Below are 6,376 nucleotides of genomic sequence, written 5' to 3' on the forward strand. Positions count from 1 at the left end.
CCAATCCCCACTCCCAATCCCTCACTCCCTATCCCTCACTATCCCCCACTCCCAATCCCTCACTCCCAATCCCCCACTCCCAATCCCTCACTCCCAATCCCTCACTCCCAATCCCTCACTCCCAATCCCCCACTCCCAATCCCTCACTCCCAATCCCTCACTCCCAATCCCTCACTCCCAATCCCTCACTCCCAATCCCCCACTCCCAATCCCTCACTCCCAATCCCTCGCTCCCAATCCCCCACTCCCAATCCCTCACTCCCAAACCCTCACTCCCAAACCCTCACTCCCAATCCCCCACTCCCAATCCCTCACTCCCAAACCCTCACTCCCAATCCCCCACTCCCAATCCCTCACTACCAATCCCACACTCCCAATCCCTCACTCCCAATCCCTCACTCCCAATCCTCTACTCCCAATCCCTCACTCCCAATCCCTCACTCCCAATTCCTCACTCCCAATCCCTCACTCCCAATCCCTCACTCCCAATCCCTCACTCCCAATCCCTCACTCCCAATCCCTCACTCCCAATCCCTCACTCCCAATCCCCCACTCCCAATCCCTCACTCCCAATCCCTCACTCCCAATCCCTCACTCCCAATCCCTCACTCCCAATCCATCACTCCCAATCCCTCACTCCCAATCCCTCACTCCCAATCCCTCACTCCCAATCCCTCACTCCCAATCCCCCACCCCCAATCCCTCACTCCCAATCCCTCACTCCCAATCCCTCACTCCCAATCCCCCACTCCCAATCCCTCACTCCCAATCCCTCACTCCCAATCCCTCACTCCCAATCCCTCACTCCCAATCCCTCACTCCCAATCCCTCACTCCCAATCCCTCACTCCCAATCCCTCACTCCCAATCCCCCACTCCCAATCCCTCACTCCCAACCCTCACTCCCAATCCCTCACTCCCAATCCCTCACACCCAATCCCTCACTCCCAATCCCTCACTACCAATCCCTCACTCCCAATCCCTCACTCCCAATCCCCCACTCCCAATCCCTCACTCCCAATCCCCACTCCCAATCCCCCACTCCCAATCCCCCACTCCCAATCCCTCACTCCCAATCCCCCACTCCCAATCCCCCACTCCCAATCCCCCACTCCCTATCCCCCACTCCCAATCCCTCACTCCCAATCCCTCACTCCCAATCCCTCACTCCCAATCCCTCACTCCCAATCCCTCACTCCCAATCCCTGACTCCCAATCCCTCACTCCCAATCCCTCACTCCCAATCCCCCACTCCCAATCCCTCACTCCCAATCCCTCACTCCCAATCCCTCACTCCCAATCCCCCACTCCCAATCCCCTACTCCCAATCCCTCACTCCCAATCCCTCACTCCCAATCCCTCACTCCCAATCCCTCACTCCCAATCCCTCACTCCCAATCCCTCACTCCCAATCCCTCACTCCCAATCCCTCACTCCCAATCCCCTACTCCCAATCGCCCACTCCAATCCCCCACTCCCAATCCCTCACTCCCAATCCCTCACTCCCAATCCCCCACTCCGAATCCCCCACTCCCAATCCCTCACTCCCAATCCCTCACTCCCAATCCCTCACTCGCAATCCCTCACTCGCAATCCCTCACTCCCAATCCCTCACTCCCAATCCCTCACTCCCAATCCCTCACTCCCAATCCCTCACTCCCAATCCCTCACTCCCAATCCTCACTCCCAATCCCTCACTCCCAATCCCCCACTCCCAATCCCTCACTCCCAATCCCTCACTCCCAATCCCTCACTCCCAATCCCCAACTCCCAATCCCTCACTCCCAATCCCCTCACTCCCAATCCCCCACTCCCAATCCCTCACTCCCAATCCCTCACTCCCAATCCCTCACTCCCAATCCCTCACTCCCTATCCCTCACTCCAATCCCTCACTCCCAATCCCCACTCCGAATTCCTCACTCCAATCCCTCACTCCCAATCCCTCACTCCCAATCCCTCACTCCCAATTCCTCACTCCCAATCCCTCACTCCCAATCCCTCACTCCCAATCCTTCAATCCCAATCCCTCACTCCCAATCCCCCACTCCCAATCCCTCACTCCCAATCCCTCACTCCCAATCCCCACTCCCAATCCCTCACTCCCAATCCCCCACTCCCAATCCCTCACTCCCAATCCCTCACTCCCAATCCCTCACTCCCAATCCCTCACTCCCAATCCCCCACTCCCAATTCCTCGCTCCCAATCCCTCACTCCCAATCCCTCACTCCCAATCCCTCACTCCCAATCCCTCACTCCCAATCCCTCACTCCCAATCCCTCACTCCCAATCCCTCACTCCCAATAACCCACTCCGAATCCCTCACTCCCAATCCCTCACTCCCAATCCCTCACTCCCAATCCCTCACTCCCAATCCCTCACTCCCAAACCCCACTCACAATCCCTCACTCCCAATCCCTCACTCCCAATCCCTCACTCCCAATCCCTCACTCCCAATCCCTCACTCCCAATCCCTCACTCCCAATCCCTCACTCCCAATCCCTCACTCCGAATCCCTCACTCCCAATCCCTCACTCCCAATCCCCACTCCCAATCCCCCACTCCCAATCCCTCACTCCCAATCCCTCACTCCCAATCCCTCACTCCCAATCCCTCACTCCCAATCCCCTACTCCCAATCCCTCACTCCCAATCCCTCACTACCAATCCCCCACTCCCAATCCCTCGCTCCCAATCCCCAACTCCCAATCCCTCACTCCCTATCCCTCACTATCCCCCACTCCCAATCCCTCACTCCCAATCCCCCACTCCCAATCCCTCACTCCCAATCCCTCACTCCCAATCCCTCACTCCCAATCCCCCACTCCCAATCCCTCACTCCCAATCCCTCACTCCCAATCCCTCACTCCCAATCCCTCACTCCCAATCCCCACTCCCAATCCCTCACTCCCAATCCCTCGCTCCCAATCCCCCACTCCCAATCCCTCACTCCCAAACCCTCACTCCCAAACCCTCACTCCCAATCCCCCACTCCCAATCCCTCACTCCCAAACCCTCACTCCCAATCCCCCACTCCCAATCCCTCACTACCAATCCCTCACTCCCAATCCCTCACTCCCAATCCCTCACTCCCAATCCTCTACTCCCAATCCCTCACTCCCAATCCCTCACTCCCAATTCCTCACTCCCAATCCCTCACTCCCAATCCCTCACTCCCAATCCCTCACTCCCAATCCCTCACTCCCAATCCCTCACTCCCAATCCCTCACTCCCAATCCCCCACTCCCAATCCCTCACTCCCAATCCCTCACTCCCAATCCCTCACTCCCAATCCCTCACTCCCAATCCATCACTCCCAATCCTCACTCCCAATCCCTCACTCCCAATCCCTCACTCCCAATCCCTCACTCCCAATCCCCCACCCCCAATCCCTCACTCCCAATCCCTCACTCCCAATCCCTCACTCCCAATCCCCCACTCCCAATCCCTCACTCCAATCCCTCACTCCCAATCCCTCACTCCCAATCCCTCACTCCCAATCCCTCACTTCCCAATCCCTCACTCCCAATCCCTCACTCCCAATCCCTCACTCCCAATCCCCCACTCCCAATCCCTCACTCCCAACCCCTCACTCCCAATCCCTCACTCCCAATCCCTCACTCCCAATCCCTCACTCCCAATCCCTCACTACCAATCCCTCACTCCCAATCCCTCACTCCCAATCCCCCACTCCCAATCCCTCACTCCCAATCCCCCACTCCCAATCCCCCACTCCCAATCCCCCACTCCCAATCCCTCACTCCCAATCCCCCACTCCCAATCCCCCACTCCCAATCCCCACTCCCTATCCCCCACTCCCAATCCCTCACTACCAATCCCTCACTCCCAATCCCCCACTCCCAATCCCCCACTCCCAATCCCTCACTCCCAATCCCTCACTCCCAATCCCTCACTCCCAATCCCTCACTCCCAATCCCTCACTCCCAATCCCCCACTCCCAATCCCCCACTCTCAATCCCTCACTCCCAATCCCTCACTCCCAATCCCTCACTCCCAATCCCCCACTCCCAATCCCTCACTCCCAATCCCTCACTCCCAATCCCTCACTCCCAATCCCTCACTCCCAATCTCTCACTCCCAATCCCTCACTCCCAATCCCTCAATCCCAATCCCTCACTCCCAATCCCTCACTCCCAATCCCCCCACTCCCAAACCCTCACTCCCAATCCCTCACTCCCAATCCCTGACTCCCAATCCCTCACTCCCAATCCCTCACTCCCAATCCCCCACTCCCAATCCCTCACTCCCAATCCCTCACTCCCAATCCCTCACTCCCAATCCCCCACTCCCAATCCCCTACTCCCAATCCCTCACTCCCAATCCCTCACTCCCAATCCCTCACTCCCAATCCCTCACTCCCATCCCTCACTCCCAATCCCTCACTCCCAATCCCTCACTCCCAATCCCTCACTCCCAATCCCTCACTCCCAATCCCTCACTCCCAATCCCCTACTCCCAATCGCCCACTCCAATCCCCCACTCCCAATCCCTCACTCCCAATCCCTCACTCCCAATCCCCCACTCCGAATCCCCCACTCCCAATCCCTCACTCCCAATCCCTCACTCCCAATCCCTCACTCGCAATCCCTCACTCGCAATCCCTCACTCCCAATCCCTCACTCCCAATCCCTCACTCCCAATCCCTCACTCCCAATCCCTCACTCCCAATCGCTCACTCCCAATCCCTCACTCCCAATCCCCCACTCCCAATCCCTCACTCCCAATCCCTCACTCCCAATCCCACACTCCCAATCCCCCACTCCCAATCCCCCACTCCCAATCCCCCACTCCCAATCCCTCACTCCCAATCCCTCACTCCCAATCCCTCACTCCCAATCCCTCACTCCCAATCCCTCACTCCCAATCCCTCACTCCCAATCCCCCACTCCCAATCCCTCACTCCCAATCCCTCACTCCCAATCCCTCACTCCCAATCCCTCACTCCCAATCCCTCACTCCCAATCCCCCACTCCCAATCCCTCACTCCCAATCCCTCACTCCCAATCCCCCACTCCCAATCCCTCACTCCCAATCCCTCACTCCCAATCCCCCACTCCCAATCCCTCACTCCCAATCCCTCACTCCCAATCCCAAACTCCCAATCCCTCACTCCCTATCCCTCACTATCCCTCACTCCCAATCCCCCACTCCGAATTCCTCACTCCCAATCCCTCACTCCCAATCCCTCACTCCCAATCCCTCACTCCCAATTCCTCACTCCCAATCCCTCACTCCCAATCCCTCACTCCCAATCCCTCACTCCCAATCCCTCACTCCCAATCCCTCACTCCCAATCCCTCACTCCCAATTCCTCACTCCCAATTCCTCACTCCCAATCCCTCACTCCCAATCCCCCACTCCCAATCCCCCACTCCCAATCCCTCACTCCCAATCCCTCACTCCCAATCCCTCACTCCCAATCCCCCACTCCCAATCCCCCACTCCCAATCCCCCACTCCCAATCCCTCACTCCCAATCCCTCACTCCCAATCCCCCACTCCCAATCCCTCACTCCCAATCCCTCACTCACAATCCCTCACTCCCAATCCCCCACTCCCAGTCCCTCGCTCCCAATCCCTCACTCCCAATCCCTCACTCCCAATCCCTCACTCCCAATCCCTCACTCCCAATCCCTCACTCCCAATCCCAAACTCCCAATCCCTCACTCCCTATCCCTCACTATCCCTCACTCCCAATCCCTCACTCCCAATCCCTCACTCCCAATCCCTCACTCCCAATCCCTCACTCCCAATCCCTCACTCCCAATCCCTCACTCCCAATCCCCTACTCCCAATCCGCCACTCCCAATCCCTCACTCCCAATCCCCCACTCCCAATCCCTCACTCCCAATCCCCCACTCCCAATCCCTCACTCCCAATCCCTCACTCCCAATCCCTCACTCCCAATCCCTCACTCCCAATCCCTCACTCCCAATCCCTCACTCCCAATCCCTCACTCCCAATCCCTCACTCCCAATCCCTCACTCCCAATCCCTCACTCCCAATCCCCTACTCCCAATCCGCCACTCCCAATCCCTCACTCCCAATCCCCCACTCCCAATCCCTCACTCCCAATCCCCCACTCCCAATCCCTCACTCCCAATCCCTCACTCCCAATCCCCCACTCCCAATCCCTCACTCCCAGTCCTTCACTCCCAATCCCTCACTCCCAATCCCTCACTCCCAATCCCCCACTCCCAATCCCTCACTCCCAATCCCTCACTCCCAATCCCTCACTCCCAATCCCTCACTCCCAATCCCTCACTCCCAATCCCCACTCCCAATCCCTCACTCCCAATCCCTCACTCCCAATCCCTCACTCCCAATCCCTCACTCCCAATCCCTCACTCCCAATCCCT

This window comes from Carcharodon carcharias, unplaced genomic scaffold (assembly GCF_017639515.1).
Source record: "Carcharodon carcharias isolate sCarCar2 unplaced genomic scaffold, sCarCar2.pri scaffold_1070_ctg1, whole genome shotgun sequence".
NCBI classification, from domain to species: domain Eukaryota; kingdom Metazoa; phylum Chordata; class Chondrichthyes; order Lamniformes; family Lamnidae; genus Carcharodon; species Carcharodon carcharias.